This window comes from Camellia sinensis, unplaced genomic scaffold, assembly GCF_055761805.1.
Source record: "Camellia sinensis isolate YWXY unplaced genomic scaffold, ASM5576180v1 Unanchor2, whole genome shotgun sequence".
Lineage (NCBI taxonomy): Eukaryota > Viridiplantae > Streptophyta > Magnoliopsida > Ericales > Theaceae > Camellia > Camellia sinensis.
In genome coordinates, this window is record NW_028129079.1 from 19,990,140 (window position 1) to 20,008,851 (window position 18,712).

At 41.9% G+C, this 18,712-nt stretch overlaps 1 long non-coding RNA gene across 1 annotated transcript; it reads left to right on the top strand.

Moving 5' to 3' along the window:
* The first annotated feature begins 16,295 nt into the window (after positions 1–16,295).
* On the top strand, positions 16,296–18,330 carry LOC145815384 (uncharacterized). The gene is made up of 4 exons (XR_014358321.1): positions 16,296–16,519; positions 17,175–17,204; positions 17,774–17,887; positions 17,979–18,330. It is a non-coding gene; the product is annotated as an uncharacterized LOC145815384 (long non-coding RNA).
* The last annotated feature ends 382 nt before the right edge of the window (positions 18,331–18,712 follow it).

Below are 18,712 nucleotides of genomic sequence, written 5' to 3' on the forward strand. Positions count from 1 at the left end.
TGGAAAAGGGCCCGTCAGGGGGAAGGACATCAATTGTGGCCGGAAGGGCAGGGGATCAGAGTACATCGTCGGAGAGCGCCGATGCCAAGAATTTCGCTCGGGATTTGGATATTTTGAATACAGGAAATTTTGAACAGTAGGCTGCATTGACGCAGTTAAAACCAGAAGGAATTGAAGACTCTGAGAGAGCTAGAAAAGCCAAAGCCCCTATGGGGACTGAACCTGCTGTGTGCACAAAGATGGAGCGTGCTGCGAGCACATGGACGGAAGGTATTGCGAGTACAAGGATAGTTGCAACGGAGCCGGACAGGTGTCTGTCGACTGTCGAGGGCATGTGGTGGGAAGACGATGATCTATGTCTTGCCCACACTAATGAGGACTGGGGGAATAACCAACCAGATGACACCTGGTACATTGGTGAAGTTGACCATATGACTAGGAGTGGGCGGTATTTCAAGCCCCCGCACCTAGATCAACTAGAGGCATCCGGAAAGGACAAGGAGTCGGAGAAGTAGAAAGAGAAGCTACTTGAGGATGAGGCTGTGTTGAAACAATTGAAAAAGATACAAGCAGACATCTTAATCTGGGGACTGCTTATGGCTTCACGTGTGCATAGACAGGCTGTCTTATTGGCAATGGACAAGGCCAAACTCTCAATAGACACCACGCCTGAACAGCTGGTGGGATTGGTCTTTCCAGGAGAAGGTTCCCCGACATTGACCTTTTCTGACAAAGAACTGCCGCCTAAGGGCGCAAATCATAACAAACCGCTCTACATCTCTGTGGAATGTAGAAGCAAATGGATATCGGTGGTTCTTGTCGATACAGGATCCGCCATCAACGTGTGCCCGGCGAGGACAGCGTATGCAATCGGGTTGAAGCCCGCAGACTTTGTGCCGACAGCTCAGGTGATAAGGGCGTATGATAACACAAGCAAAGAAGTAATGGGGACGGTGAAAATTCAGACCCAGGTCGGTCCAGGACAGCATGAGATTGGCTTTCACGTCTTGGAAGTTCCTACAACCTTCAATCTACTCTTGGGGCGGCCGTGGCTGCACCAGGTGAAGGTAGTTTCGTCCACCTTGCACCAGATGTTGAAATACCCCCACGGGAAGGGGGTGGCCATTGTTTTTGGAAATTCATCGATTCATCCACCGCCAGAAGTATCTACGCCGGTTTTGGAAATTGAGCATGGTATGGAGGATATGTTCTTGTCAGGTTTTACCTTAGCCGAGGTTCGGGTTGTAAAAAACATCTTGGCTATTGATGAGGGGTGGTATGTTAGCGCTCAATCAGTGTACCTCATGAACAAGCTCCAACACATCCCCGGGATGGGATTAGGGAAGAATGGCCAGAAGGGCATTGTAGCATCGGTTGAAGTGCCGCACAACCCACATACCTTTGGCTTGGGTTATCTGCCCACCAAAGAGGATTGGGTGAGAAAAGGTAAGGAGATGGCTGGGAGAGCTAGAGTAAAGAAGGCGGGGAAGCCTTTTGAGTTGATGCATCGACCCATCCAGGGTACCCTAAACGGACCCTTCGTCCGGGAGGGGGAGGACTCTCCATTTTGTGATTTCCCAAAGCCATGGCTGAATGCCGAGAGGAGGCGCCTACCGGGGTTTGAGATCTTCTTTGACTTGCAGTTATTTGGGGATGATGTTGCCGAAGAGCAGACAGACCCATCAGCTGAGGTTGAGCAGTGCAAGAAAGTGGATTCTGAGAACGCCGAAAATAAAATGGGGGTAGCGCTGGCTTGTCTACTCTCAGATCCTCCGATCGTACAGAAGTTCTTGGGGGATAACTTTTCGGTGTCCATGATTGGGAATGAAATGGCTGCGAGCCCACCGTCAAGCATTTTGGATGCATCCATCGCACCCTCTCTCATCTGGAAATACGAGGAGGGATTTTTGTCAAGTAGCACCAGGTCAGGTAGTGAGCCGGAATCTGATTCCACCGAGTCTAGTGAGTCGGAATCAGGTTCTAGCTCGTCTGAGTTTGAGTCCGATAATCCTGGGGGTGACAACCCGGATACCACAGTCCTGTCTAGGTCGTCTTTTTCTTTTTCTTTCTCTTTTGAGTTTGTTGTAATAGAGGAATCAGATGATTTGGATGTGCTTAATGAGAATGGAATGGCTGTGGTTTCTGAGTACTTTTCTATGCCTTTGATTTATTGTATTAATCAGGACTTTCAAAATTTTGATGAAAACAACGAGGGAGAAATTCCTCCGGTTTTACAATGTCTAATTGATCAAGAGCAGGAGAGATTTGTTAAACCCTTGGTTGATGAAATCACTACAATTAATGTGGGTATTGAGGAGGACCCGCGGCTGGTCCAGATCGGGTCTACGTTGTCTTCGGAGGAACGCGAGCGCTTAGTCGCTTTATTAAAAGATTTCAAAGTTGTTTTCGCGTGGTCCTACGAAGACATGCCTGGGATTGATCCTGAGATTGTACAGCACCGGATCCCTCTTGACCCAGAGGCCCGACCTATCAAACAGAAACTCAGAAGAATCCGTTCGGACTGGGCTCTTAAAATTAAAGAAGAGGTCACCAAGCAAATTGACGCAGGGTTCCTGCTGGTATCTGAACACCCAACTTGGTTGGCCAACATCGTTCCGGTGCCGAAGAAGGATGGCAGGATTCGGGTATGCATGGATTTCAGGGATTTGAACAGAGCCAGTCCGAAGGACGACTTTCCTTTACCACATATCGACGAGTTTGTGGACTTCCCAGCGGGGCATGCTTTGCTTTCGTTCATGGATGGCTTTTCAGGCTACAATCAGATTGTGATGGCATCCGAAGACTGGGAGAAGACTATTTTCACCACCCCGTGGGGGACTTATTGCTATAGAGTAATGCCATTTGGGTTGAAGAATGTTGGAGCTACATATTAACGGGCCGCGACCATAATATTGCACGACATGATCCACAAGGAGGTTGAGGTGTACGTGGACGACATGATTGTCAAGTCTAAAGAAAAAAAGGGCCACTACACCGCCTTGCAAAAGTTTTTCCAAAGGATCAGGGAATTTTAGTTGCGGATGAATCCTCAGAAGTGTACGTTTGGTGTTACAGCAGGGAAAATGCTGGGGTTCTTGATTACACAGAGAGGTATCGAGGTCGACCCTTCCAAAATCAAGGCCATCTTAGAAATGCCACCACCGAGGACTGAAAAGGAGGTGAGAGGCTTTCGGGGTAAAGTGCAATTCATAAGACGGTTTATCTCAAAATTAACCTTGACTTGTGAACCACTTTTCGGTCTCCTGAAGAAAGGAAAGAAGTTCCAATGGGACGGCTGATGCGAAGCTGCTTTTGAACAGATCAAACAATACTTACAGAACCCACCCGTGTTGTCACCGCCTGAGCCAGGGAAACCGTTGATTTTGTACCTTTCAGTGACTGAAACTACAATGGGCTGCATGCTTGCATAGGAGTCCGAGGACAAGGTGGAGAGAGCTATCTACTACCTGAGCAAGAAGATGCTGGATTACGAAACCCGTTACACTCCGCTGGAAAAGGCTTGCTTAGCCTTGGTATGGGCTACCAGGAAGCTGCGACACTACCTCTTAGCTCACTTTGTAATGTTGGTTTCAAGATTAGATCCTATCAAATATCTCTTTGAGAAACCGACACTTACGGGTAGGCTAGCTTGTTGGTTGCTTCTACTTTCCGAATTCAATCTGAAGTATGTGACTCGTAAGTCAGTAAAGGGGAGAGCGGTAGCGGAGTTCCTAGCCAATCACCCAGTGGAGGGGGATGAAGCAGTTGAGTACTTATTCCCAAACGAGGCCATATTGCATATCGAAGATGAGTTTTGTACGATGTATTTTGACGGAGCGTCAAACCAATATGGGTATGGGATAGTGGTGTTGTTGATCGCACCCGACAATCCCTGTATCCCCCTAGCATTTAAACTCTGGTTCTAAGTCTCGAACAACGAAGCGGAGTATGAAGCACGCATTGCTGGTTTAGAAGTAGCCCTAGAACTAGGGGCAAAATGGTTGGACGTCATCGGGGGCTCGAACCTTGTTGTATCCCAAGTAAGGGAGATTGGAAAGCCAAAGAAGAAAAGATGAGAATGTACCACCAAACCTTGGACCTGCTGATTCCTCGGTTTGAGAAGCTGAACTTCGCTCATCTACTAAGAGAAAACAACGGGTTCGTAGATTCACTAGCAACTCTATCTTCCATGATAGACATCCTTTTTGGAGTCCGGATACGTCCGATTATCATTGACCAGAAGTTTGCGCCGGCCTACGAGTCAATTGCTGCCATAGAAGAGGTTCAAGATGAGAACCCCTGGTATTATGACGTCTAGAACTTCTTGGAGAAAGAAGCGTATCCACCAGGGGCAAATGCCAAAGACAAGAGGGCAATCTAAAGAATGGCTGCTTAATTCATCATCTGCGGAGGAAAACTGTATAAGAGAGCCCATATGGGAATGCATAAGCTGTGTGTTGAGGCTGAAGAGCCAAAGCGTCTAATGGAGGCCATCTATGGAGGAGAGTGCGGAGCGCACGTGAATGGGGTGATGCTAGCCCGAAAGATGCTCAGACTGGGTTACTACTGGTCCCCCATGGAGGAGGATTGTATCGGCTTTGTTCGGCGATGCCACAAACGTCAGATCCATGCAAACCGCATGAACATCCCGCCGTTGAAGCTGTACAATATGACTTCGCAATGGCCATTTTCAGTTTGGGGAATCGATGTGATCGGGGCAGTCACTCCAAAGGGGTCCAATAGGCATGAGTTCATTCCAGTCGTGATAGACTATTTTGCAAAGTGGGTTGAGGCCCAATCTTATGCGGTGTTGAAGGCATCGCACGTTGCAAAGTTTATTAGGAACAACATCATCTATTGCTATGGGGTCCTGAACGAGATTATCTCAGATAATGGTTCCCACTTCAAGAAGGAAGTGATTGACTTGTTGGAAAAATACAACGTGGCTTTTCACAAGTCATCTATATATCGGCCGCAGACCAACGGAGCAGTTGAGGCTGCCAACAAGAACATCAAGCGTATTTTACAGAAGATGGTGGAAACCTACCAGGACTAGCCAGATAAGTTGCCATTTGCTCTGTGGGGCTACTGGACTTCGATTAGAACTTCTGCTGGAGCGACTCCGTATTCATTGGTTTATGGGATGGAGGCCGTTCTACCTATCGAGATTGAAGTTCCGTCTTTGCGAGTGCTGGCTGAGTGTTAGATAGCTGAAGCAGATTGGCAACAGAGTAGATTTGAAGAACTCATGCTCTTTGATGAAAGAAGACTGAAAGCACTGTACCATGTTCAAGGTTATTAGCGCAGAATTGCCAGGGCTTTCAACAAGAAGGTTAAGTCCCGGAATTTGAAGGAAGGAGATTTGGTGCTCAAAGACAACCGAGCCCCCATCCACGACCCTAGGGCCAAGTTTAGACCCAATTAGACTGGTCCCTACATCATTAAGTCTATTTGGTCGGGTGGAGCTGTTGTTCTGATAGACCTAGATGGCCTAGAATTCTCACAGCCGATCAACATGGACAAGTTGAAGAAATATTACCCCTGAGTGACTCGCTAGGCCGAAAACCCGAAAGGGCGACCTAGGCAAAAGTTAGAGCACAGAAAATTTGAAATTATAAAGACTGAGCTTGCAAGGTTGAAAACCCGCAAAGGGCGGCCTTGGCAAAAGTTAGAGCGTAAAAGGTGAGGGTTAATACACGAGTAAACCTGAGCCGAACTACGTAAGGCTTGATTCCCATCTTTGGGATACGTAGACAACTTCATCCTGAAGTCTAGCCATAAACTTTTTCCCGATCAGCTTTGTCCATTTGATCATCTCGGTCATCTTTGTCTATTCAGTATTCAAGAGCTTTGGTTGTGATCTCCAGTGCAGTGCTATTCAGACTAGCGTCAACTTTCCAGTTGTTGGGATCTGGGGTTGTGCATCTCAGTGACAGATCTCAGGCGTGTCCAGTTCTGATCCGTATCAAAAATGGTTTTGAAAAGTTTTAATAAAAGTTGATTTTGCTCAAATTAATCTTTTTACAACTTAGACCATTTTTTGGACCAAACGGAAAATTTTCAGTTCCCACAACCTTCAATTTTATTGATTTCAATACAGAGTTCTCCTGCTCTTGCATACAAATTGAAGTTGCTTTTCATTACATTCATAAAGAAAACTTGAAAGTTCTGATTAAAAGCAAATAAATTGGGGGCATAGTCAGGTGTTCCTGTGCCCCCTCCTAGAGCTGGTCGAAGCCTCTGATGCCAAGCTGGGCCCAACTTGTGCCTCTTCATTGAGCCAATCTATGCACTCATCAGACAAAGTGCAACTGAAAGTGGGAGCGGGGGCCAGAAGCACTCTCATTCTCCATGCCGTGGCATACCAAGCAAGCTGCGCGCCTCGGACCGAAAATGCAGCTGGGTACTCTATCCCCTCTGCCGGGCAAATCTGATCATGGCCAAACTAGCGCTGGAAATGGAAAGGAAAGTAGAACACGCAGTGTGTCAGGCCAATCAACTGAATCCCAGGCTACCGGGACATGCTATAGCTTATTGCTGGTAGATTGAGCTAAGGACAGCGCCAAGCAATGCGGTCTGCGAACAAATTGCACATCCAGTCAAACCACCATCCCTCATCAAGGGCATCGACTAGGCGACGTCAGAAGAAGTAGCCGCGAGCTGAGTATGTTGGGCAAGGGTCCACAACCTGTAATTTGTCCATCAACCACACCTGGGGAGGGATGAAAAATGAGAGATTAAAGATTAGAGAGGTGTATGTTGAGAGAAAAGTGAGAAACGGGTTTTGCGAGAAAAACCGAGCCTGAGGGCCGAGTGATGTGAGCAATATATATGTGAGAAAGGGCGGGAACATTACCTGCAGCAGTAGTGGACTCCCCACAAATCTGGTCATTCCCTGGCGATGGAAAGTATCCAAGCCCATCAATGTCTCGGCCAATGTCATGGCAATGCAGCCCTTTCCATCTTTCAAGCCTTGAGCAACTTCGATCAGACGAATGCTAGACCCGCTGAAGCTTGGGGCAAGAAAAAAGTGAGATAGCATGCAAAAAAACAAAGGGCATGTCGCCGAAAGCCTTGCCAATGACGGTCGCCGCGGTCACCGGCATCGGAAAACTGACAAATCAAACTCGGAATATCTAGCATTCCGTCACAAATCAAAGATCGAGCGTCGTGCATAGTGAGCCCACACATTCGACCTAAGGCTTGGGCGTGGCCGAAAGCGAAGCTGGAGCAAGATTTCCTCATTGCGCTCGGACTCCATCAAAGCTTGGAAATCTTTGAAAGTAGGACACACCTCTTGCCCGCCAATGCTAAAGACATGTGTTACCGGATTCCAAAACTTTGCCACGGCATGGAGGAATGGAAAACGTAGCAGGGTGTGACCCAAAGTAAATAGTGCGTTTATGCCGAAGCCCCGGAAATTCAGCTTTTCCGAGCCATCCAAGTTGTGAGATTTTGGGTAAGAAACTCTTCCATTTGGTGCAAATCGGTGTTGAAATGAGGAAAACTACGAAGCTGGGATTTTTGTAGAAGATAAGGTATTGAGTGGAAGACAGGTGTCAACATTCTGGAGGTCCTTACCATTTTTGGCCGGTCGACTAAAAATAGTGCCGACCGACCATCCGTTTTGGCCGATCGGCTAAAATATTGGCCGATTCCCATTTGTTGTGGCCGGTGATGTCTCCCTTTAGCCGATGGCCTCTATGTTTGCTTTAAGCTGAATCAATGATAAGCATACTGAAAACTTGTGACTGACACCACTTCCAATGCCTTCTGATGATGTTTTTGCGGACTAACGCCTGTTACTCCGATTTGTTTATTGAGTTGTTATACATCTACTTATCGAGTAGTATTTTACATCCTTTAAGTCTTTGCTTTGCTTAACGAGTTGTATTTACAGTTGGTTAGCTTATTCGAGCTCTTTGTTTTGATTATCGAGTTGTTTTTGTCCTTATTCGGTTCACTACCTAATTATTACGAGGCAAATGGTTACTTTTCAAACAAAGGTTCAAATCTCATTTACATTTGTTATGTAATGCGATGCGATGCATAAAATGTATCACTTTTTGAACAAAATAGCTGTTTCATTTCCATCATGTCTTTTGCAAAAAGTACATAGTTTTGAGAAAGTAAAACCTACCTAAGGCAGTATAATGTGCTTAAGCTACTAGTAAAAAAAAAAAAAAGTAAAGCGAAAAGGGGAGAAAGGGAAGAAAAGTACATAGTCATGCATTCCAATAGTTTGCATTGTCATGCATTTCAGTTCATGCATTATCATGCGTGTCTCATTTGCATTGTTATGCGTTTCAATAATTTGCATTGTCATGCATCTCTTGTTTGCATTGTCATGCATTCCGAACAACTCGCATTGTCATGCATCTTCTATTTGCATTATCATGCTTGTCAATCTCTCGCATTGTTGCATAATTCGTGTGCATTGTTTTGCACCACTCTAACTTTTCTCCACTCGCGTGCTGCGTGTGGACGTAACTAACTTTTCTCCACTCGCGTGCCGCGTGTGGACGTAACTCTAACTTTTCTCCACTCGCGTGCCGCGTGTGGACGTAACTAACTTTTCTCCACTTGCGTGCCGCGTGTAGACGTAACACTAACTTTTCTCCACTCGCGTGCCGCGTGTGGACGTAACTCTAACTTTTCTCCACTCGCGTGCCGCGTGTGGATGTAACACTACCTTTTCTCCACCCGCGTGCTGCGTGTGGACGTAACTAACTTTTCTCCACTCGCGTGTCGTGTGTGGACGTAACTAACTTTTCTCCACTCGCGTGCCGCGTATGGACGTCTCTAACTTTTCTCTACTCGCGTGCCGCGTATGGACGTCTCTAACTTTTCTCTACTCGCGTGCCGCATATGGACGTCTTTAACTTTTCTCCACTCGCGTGCCGCGTGTGTACATAACTAACTTTTCTCCACTCGCGTGCCGCGTGTGGACGTAACTAACCCTTGCTAACCCCTCTCTCCCTTTCCCGCATTGTTACACACATTGCATACGTTTTCGCGTATGCTTTACTTACATGTGTTTATGCATCCTTCTCGCATTGTTACACACATTGCATACATTTTCGCGTATGCTTTACTTACATGTGTTTATACACCTTCCCGCATTGTTACACACATTGTGTGCATTATCGCGTATGCTTTACTTGTGTTTATGCCTCTCTTGTTACACACATTGCATGCATTGTCGCGCATGCTTTATTCACTACTCGGTTTGCATTGTTATGCACCACTCGGCTTGCGTTGTCACGCGTGCCCTCCTTGCATTGTTATGGTTGTTTTGAATCGCATTGTTATGCGTCGCACTTAGGTTGCATTGTCTTGCACCCACCCTCACTCGCGTTGTCACGCACTTTTCACTTGCATTGCTATGCTTGTTTCTAACAATGTTGTACCTGTTAAGTTTCTTTCTTTTGCAGGCACGATATTGTATGTACGGTTCATTTGAGGCTGTGCGACCAGACGAACCGGACGGTATTGTATTCTCCGCGTCAAACATAGCGAGAATTACATAATTCTCTTACATCCTTTCTGCATTGTAATGTAGTTTGGTTTTTGGCTTGCTTAAAACTGTTACATGTTTTACTTCATTACAGTTTTCTTTGCATGATCATAAGTTATGTTCGGTACCGTGCATGTCATTTGCATTTTGCCCCTGCCTTCGGGCACATATCTTGCTATCTTGCATGCTTTGTCTAAGTCTTCAGCCTTGTCAAAAATGGGTTGTCTCTGGGCTTTGACATTTACTCCCGTCATTGTTATGACTTTCGAGTTCTGTCAAAGAGGGGCAACTGTAGACACCCCATTTTTGACAGTCCTCAAGACTTGGACGTCATCATTTGAACACTCGATGATCATCCATGTTCGTGTTCGTTTTGAGTTCCCGGAGGTCTCGGCCGCACGCCTTGCCTGAGGATCTCCTAGCTTGCCTGTTTTGTGTTTAGTTGTGAACCAAACACTTGTGTTTTGCTTCTAAGGGAAGAAAGTGGCCTGTTAGCCATCCCCTCAACCCACCGGCTATGGCTTGAGTCCACCGGCCCTGTTTTCTTTCCATCGGCCAATAGTGTTGGCCGATCAGCACTCTATTTGGTCGGTCGGCCCTTATGTTGGTCGATCGGCCATTTTTGGTGGCCGAACCCTGTTCATCTGCTTTATGCAGATATTTTGTGCCAGCTGGCATAGCTGGCACACACAATTCACCCCCTAAGTGTATGAAGGGATTTGCACCTTGGATTAGCTTGCTTAGGAAGCCTTGGAATTGAATTCCTATAAGAGCGGAGGCCCTCCTCCCTTCTCAGAGGTTCTGAAAATTAGGGTTAGAAGTTTTATATCTATCTCTCTCTATATCTCCCCCTCTCTCTATTTGTGTGTGTAATAGTGTTCAAAAGTGTGTTTTTATTCTTATTTTTGCACTAAGGCACCTAGTGTTACACTATACTTTGGTTACTGAGGTGTTGGAGGGTTTGATTTTAGAGTTTTTGAGTTGGTTTTGATCAGAAGGAGGTGCTGGAGTTGGTGTTCTTGAAGTGTTCTTCAAGGGTGAGAATTACCTCTTTTATTCCCCATTTTTCTTAAGCTTTTAGCCTATCTTGCATGCTGTTTTAAGCGTAGTGTATAACTGAAAAAAGTTATGTATTTTCATGCTTGAGATGTTTCTTTAAGGTCACTTTTGTGTTGGGGGTTGTCTACCCCTCCTTAGGCCTTGTTTGGCCTCTTTTGTGCCTCTTCCTTTTGGCTTTGGAACCTTTCTTGTTTCAACCTTCTCACCACTGAAATCTAGAGAATTTTTAGTGGTAGAGAAGTGGTTTTGAGGTCTTATATAGGGGAGGGACACCCCTCTTCCCTTATGTCCCATTTGCTTGCATTGTTGACTTGTAAAGGTGGCATGTTTGGCTTAATGTGTTTTAGCTTCATTTCACTGGTGTTAGTTTATCATGTTATACCTCTATTTCATGTTGGTTCGTTGGCTTATTGCATGCATCATGCACTTGCCTTGCAATCCTCTCATTTGCCTAAACATGTATCATGCATTTAAACCATCATGTTTGCATGTTTTAGCTTGACTTCATGAAGCTTTTATCCACCATGTTGTGACATGTTTAAGCTCTGTTTGGTGTTGATTTGGTCATGTTTGCCATTTTTTGTATAGCCACCATGCATTCTAGCTTGTTAGCTTTGGGTGTATGAGTTATGAGCATACTTTACTTGGGCTATTTTAGTGGTTTGGGATCACTTATCATGCTATTTCAATCCATGTTCTATGCTTGTATGCTTGCATTTGCCACCCTTTCAATGCTTTGAAGAGTTGTTGTCTTATGCTCCATATTTGGGCCATTGTGCATACCTCTAGACTTAGGTCATTTAGATGCCATCTAAGTGGGTATTCAGGCTTATTTTGACATATTATAGCTCTATTTTTCATTGCATAACCCATGCCATGTTTGGTTGAGATAGTTGTAGTGGAATGCTCTCTTTGTGGCCTTGAATGCCCCCCTATTTTGCGCCCATTTCTTAGCATGTTTTGGTCTTGTTCCATGCATGCTCTAGCCTTATTTTGGTCTGCCCTAAGACTGTTTTAAGTCATCTTGGCTCTTCGGGGCTTGGTTGGCATGGCCATGGTTTGAAACCCTTTGTTAGTCTCAAGTTTTGGGCTTTATTGCATGCCCTACTTGCATGGCTTGGTTGACTTGGCATCATCCCTCGCGCATTTTCAGAGCTTATCATGCTTGTCATATGTCCATATTTGTCTCTTCTTAATGTGTCTAAGAGTCGACTCTTTTTATGCCTAAGTGTTGGACCTTTACGTGTGCATGTTTGAGTGTGTTTCGTCCATCATTTCTTGGCACTTTGGCCACTGTTTTGGTACGACTGAGGCCTATCCATCCTTAGTGTAAGTCCATGGATCATGCACTCATGTATTGTTGTAGGCTTACCGCATTGTATGTTGTCGCATCCTCGTGGTTGGTGTCCTTGTTGCATTCCTATCACTTTGTATACTTACATACCTAGGTTGCATTGTAGTATTGCATACCTATTGTATTACCATGTTGTTTGCATGTTAAGTTGCATTGTTCATGTTATATTGCATTATTGCATGTTTTGCATTGCATTTGGCATACATGCATTGCATTTTTGTTTGGTTTGGGGTGTCAAACCAAACATGAGGACCAAGGGACGTTTTGTACTTAAAGTGACGAAACGTGCCTCAATCCTTAGTCGCCGACACTCTTGACCCTACATGATAGAGTGTGTAGCATTCATTTGTTTGTTGCATTCATTTCATATTAATGTGCACCTTTGACACCTTTGGCCATCATGCATCGAAATGTGTGATTGGTGACCCGAGGGTCAAGGACCATACTCCTTTGAGTCCATAGCATGATAGGGAAGGTGGTCGTGTATACATTTGGCTTGTAAATTCCTTGCCATGCACTGTCTGTCCTCTGCTGCAGCAAAACCAGTGTTCTGCAGGAATAAATGGCCGATTGGCCACTTTCAGTGCCGGCCGACTACCAATATCTAGCCGATGGCTCCATCTTTGGTCGATGACTATCCTTCCATGGCCGGTAGTCCTGTCCCTTGGCCAGTGACCTCCCACAGTGCTCAGGGAGTGGTTCAGAAGCAGCCTTGGGACTTGCGCAGCTTTCAGAGGCCTGAAATAGTGCAAACAGAGGCAATAGTTGGCATGGCAACGGGTTTCCGAGCGAGGCGAATCGAGCATGCATCATCCAATCATTTCGAGGCGGAGCTGCGGCGACCTCTTTAATTTCATACTTAGATTGTTTTGTAATTAATTTGTTAATTAATTAAGGGTTTTGTAATATTTAATTAGCTAGGATAGTTGATTAATTATTCGGTCTGAATTATTTATTCGGACCCTCCGTCGAGAGGGCGAATTTTGTAATAAGTGTGCGTGCGTGTGTGAATGTCTTCCAACCCCACGTCTTTTTCCCTTTTACTTACCTGCTTTTTCAATTAGTTCTAGGTCATTTTTCAATTAGCATCCTTATACTATGCATGTTTGCATCATTCATCTGTATTGCATGCACCAGGCTCGGCGCATTATACTAACTGCATCGTATTTCAATTCCAAGTTGAATACATGTATCGAATCGTCGCATCTCATATGCCATCTTAGAATAGCTGAGCCTATTTCTAGTTGCATTTCATATGTGTTGCATTAGTCATCTTAACATAGCTAGGATCATGCATTGATTTCTAACTAGCTATTGTTTTGGCTTGGAGTACTAGGTAAGCTTTTATGCTTTAGCATCTTGCATGAGTGTTAGTGTTGTCATGATATCATGCTTGCCATGCGGCTAATTGCTTACGTGACTTAAAATGCTTAAATGCCTGTGGGTGAAGGTTGGGTTGCTTGAATTTGGATAATTCATTGAAATCCGTGATTTAGTCTACTTGCGAGTAGCAAACTTTCAAACTGCTTTCCAAACAAACGGATACGCGATGCTTTGTTCCGAATTAGGCAATCTAGTCTATACTTGTGTATTGTGCGCATCACATAATAATTCTAGCTAATTAACCGGAGTAAGAACGCATGTGTTTTCAAAAACTAGATATCACGTTTAGTACAGGCCAATCTTTGATCGGACGAGCGGGGGTGCTCATAGCTGACCTTCCCCAATCGTACCCAAGTTCCCGAGCTGAGGCAACTTTGGTGATGACGGACACGTGGCCTTAGGCACGAGTCAGGGTTTCCTAAATTTCTCCAAAATAAAATATTTAGGTGGCGACTCTGTATCTGGCAAAACAGTTCATGTTTGGCACTTCTTTTTCAAAAATCAGTTTTCCAAAATGATTTGCCGGATTTGGACTCTTTGGTGATTCATCGGTCTTGCATTGCACTTTGCGAGACTAGATTCAGAACCGTGGCACATGAGTCCGAATTGTAGCATGAGGCCCTCGGGGCGCGTCTACAATCCCCTTTTCTCCTCTTTGCATTTTCTTCTTCTTTTTTTATTAGGTAAATTACACTTACCTCCCTTGAGGTTTTTGACAAATACAGAAATCTCTCATGTAATTTTAATAATTATAGAAATCTCTCCTTCTTTAACTGACCATATCAAGATTCTCTCATTTTTTGACTGTTATTCCCCTAACTAATTGAAGCTGCTGATGTCATCAAAAATAAATACTGAAATGCCCATAATACCCTTAAGTGTCTTGAAATGCCCATGAACTAAGTTATATGAGATAAAACCTAATTTATTTTCTCTCTCTCACACAGCACTGTGAAACACACCCACAGTCAAGTAAGAAGATGTAGAACATGTACCTCAGTCAAAAACTTCTGTTGCTTTGGGTTTTTTCAATACTGAGGGGAGTAATGACTACTACAAAAACAGATAAAGATCAAACTTTGACAAATAAAAATATCTCACTTTTATTGAAAGTGAGATAAAAAAAAATTAGATTGATATTTTAATCACACTTGATTTGATTAAGTGTGATAATATTTATTTTTTATGTCACTTTTCAATTAAATGTGATTATATATATATATATATATATTAATCACATCTTCTAATTAACATGTGATTAAAGATCAACTAAGAAAAATTAAAAATATCTCACTTTTATTAAAAGTGTGATTAAAAAAATTAAATGATTTTTAATCACACTTAATGTAATGAGTGAGATAATATTTTTTTTAATCACACAATTTAAATAAGTGTGATTATATATATTCTAATTCAAAGTAATTGTAAATATATTCTCACACACACAATCAATTCCCAATCAACCCTAATTCATATCCCCAAAACATCTCATTCGACTATGTCTGCCTCTTGTTGCTTCTCACCTTACCGATCGCCTCCGCCTCCACCGCTACTAGCGTTGCCAATCGCCGCCACCGCCGCCGCCGCTAGCCCTATCGGTCACCGTCGATCTTCTCCTCTTAGATCGCCTCACTGCTAGCCGATTTGGTAAGTTTGTTTTTGCTTTCTCTTTGCTCTCTCTCTCTCTTTGCTATTTGCTATTCTCTCTCTCTCTCTCTATGCTTTTGTCTCCCTCACTAAGTTCAATATCTTGTGGAGGACGGTCTCTGATTGTTTGAGGGCACCGTAGAGACATTTTTATAATCTTCACATTTTTGAAATCTTTGCAATATCCATTCATATGGATCTCAGCAGTGTATCACCTTTCTGTGAAGTGAATTCCTAATTATTGACTAGGCATTTGATGAAAGGTAACTGTTGCAAAAAGGCCAAAGAATAGTGTATTAGAAGTTGATCTAGATTTTGAGCACATTATGAAACCTGCCCCTGTAATCACAGAGGTATGATTAGCTAGAGTTTGGTTCATTTATACATACAGACAAGCTTCAAAGAAGCCGAGCTGCAACTATTCATGAGCAGTTTGGTTCACTTGCAGCCCTACCCTAGTCAAACAGATAATAGTTTGCCAATAATACTCACTGCCAAGGGTCACTTACAAATATAAGATGTTATTCGTGATTTCTAATTTATGTTGTGGAAAACTATATTTTTGCTGTCACAGGAGTTCTGAAGTATGCTATCATGAAAAACACTTTCTTCAATGAAAAGTAGCACAATGCCCCAAACTTTAGTAGAATTCCTAGACATTACTATTTTACCTTGTCATTTCTGTTATGGTACACTTCTATGAATCCTATTGTTTTATCATTTTGTTCAAATGTTATTTTATTTTCTTACTTGTGATATTCACTATTAGTGTTGCTCAAGCATTGTTGATCGTTACTATACCAGCTTGTTATGGTATACATCTATGAATCCCCTTGTTTTATCATTTTGTTCAAATGTTACATTCTCTTTTTACTTGTGATGCTCCATTTCTTCTATCAGTGTTGCTCTGATATTGTTGAACATTTGCTTGAATTGGCTTTGGCTATCTCTCTATGCATATATATATATATATATGTGTGTGTGTGTGTATGCATGTATACATACATATACATGTCACTGAATTGCTAATAAGAGATATCTATTGTATTATATTTCTTAGGGGCATTTTGATGATGTTTAGAAAGCTCCTAGTCTACCATCTAAAGCACCAAAAGAATTCAAGGAATTGGTAATCAATGCTTTCCAATATATTTTTGTTTTTTCATTTCTCTTCTGTATATTATTATATATATTTTAAATATGAAAGTAAAAAGTAGCATGAGTGAGCTTCATTTTGCTTGTATTTTGCAGGACGATAATAAGAGCAAGAAGGGACTTGCTAAAGTTCACGAGGTTCATATATCCTAAACTTCATTAGTTGTTTGATACACAAATTCGTTGGCTGCTTATTTATGATGTAGATTAAGTTCTCCATTAGATACTTAGCATTATGTGATGCCTATCAGTCCATTAATTGTGAAATGATGTGCATTGATTCTTCTTTAATTAGTTTTAACTATCATACATTGATTGGTTTTTAATCATTGCAAGAAGAATATGTTCAGAAAATTGGCCTAGTTCCTGCAGCATTGTCTTTCTCAGATGAACAGAAGAAAGAGGTACACTTTGTTTGCTTCACTAGATGTTTACTGCCTTCTATTTCTATCACATTTAGTTAGTGATTATATCTCTAGAGTGATTGAATTGAGACAACTTATCTCTGTTAGCTGAAGATCAGTATCACTACTACAAAAGAAATAAATAGAATAGGCTACGTGCTCATCATGATAGTGATTGGCCTTGTTTTGTTCATACCCTTTCTTTTGGCCTTATTTTGTTCACACCCTGTCTTCTTTTTTATGCCAATTCCGCTGCCCATTAGATCATATATAATATAGCCATCATTGGTATAATGAAATATTAAATCTTAGAATGTCAAGCTTGAGTACTGTGTAATGGTCATTTTAGGTAATGAATACATCCAATGAAACTTGTTTCATATATCAAATAATTTTTACATATAAAAGATGGAAGGAACCCAGACGGTGTTTGCCTTTTTGTTGGTTCTTGTTGTCATGGGTTCAAGGATAACTCTACGAGTGATGTCATATTCAGTCTCATTAGTTAGGTCTCTATAATTAACACACACACACACAAAACTGATATATAAAACAACCTTGTGATTTTTTTTTTAAATATTGAATTAAATAAAGCACAAGTTTATAATACGCATGTCTAGTTGTTGACCCTGTAGTTTCTTTTGTTTTTTTGTAGATGCAGATAATTTTATATGCAGAATTATATGTAAGTACAACTGGTTCTTCTGTGTTTTTGTAGTTTCTTTTATTCATATCATTGGATCCATATTACTACTAGAGAAACTTGACATTGATCAGCTAAAGTTGCATGAAATAAAGGAAAAAAATTCTGAATGTGGGTCGATAGGGAACCATCCATGTCTTGATAGGTCTTACAATTTGGAAGGTAATGGCTATTGGTAATTGTGTCTCTAACCAGTGACTCATCTGTCTAATAGTAAAGTGATTAAAGGTCTAGGTTTCGGTGGTTTGTTGTCGCGGGGCCTATATTTTCCACTATAGTTCTCATTTGTTTGAGATATCTATGTAATGAGAAATGCCTCATGAAACAAGAATTCCACCATATCAGCCAACCATTGGCTCCATAGGGGCAAAAAATTGCCGGAAATTGGCCTTCTAATAGGGGGGTAGGGCACCGTTGAGGTAAAATCCCTACTCTTGTCAATGTGGCAAGAATCTGTTTAAACCCACCAATTATAGGATCCACTTGATCATTTCTATATGTAGAAAACTGGGAATATCATTTTTTGAGATGATTTCTATATGTCACCGTAGGGAGGAGGATCCTCATGAGGTTTTGCAAAGAAGCAAGCGAAGTAATGGGGAAAAGAACGAAAACATCACATCAATTTCAAACGACAAAATCCAGAGGAAGGAAAATTCTGATAGGTAGTGTTCAGATTTACAGCTCTTGAAAATGCTTTGTCATTTCCCATCTCTTGGTTTAAAAACTTATTTTCATTGCTTCTATCTGTTGCAGTGAGGGACATTTTGAACATGCTTTTGAGGAGGTATCTAATAGAAGGAAAAGTCTGGTTCTCAATGAAGATCTGGAAGGACAAATTAAGGGTCAATATGAAAAGTGAGTGTCATTTCATGCATATGTTTTATATTGCAAATATTTGATCATGAATTACCATTGTAATTATAACATATACATTTTAATCATGATAGAATTTAAACATATTAAGTTGCATTTTCAATTATTTGACTTGTATTATTGAAGTGATTGAGTCGTTGCTCTTTGAAATTCTAGATGTACTCTCCATTATGTTGGTAGCATTAGCAATGATTAATTCCTAAAAATGAAGTGGTTATATATATTTTTCTTTCTGACTCCTCTTTCCTTGAGCTATGTTATACGATTCTTTAGATTTATTCCATTTTCATAATGTATTTTTTGATTCTAGCGGTTTCTGAATTAATTTGTGTTTTTATTTTTCAAGTTAGAAATTTTCTGGAGAGATGCAAAATATGGTCAAAGAATTCAAGAACTTAGTTTTTTCAAGTTTTTTTCATTTTTTAATATATGTAATCACAGTTAAAAACTTTTTATTAATTCTTTTGTATATATTTTTGAACATTTAACTTTCATTTATGAAATATATGACGTTATTCCATTCAATATATGGTTGTGATTCAAAATATAGTATATAGTGTGTATTACATTCTTCAAACGCGCGTACAAAAATAATATTGATTATTCTTCAAATA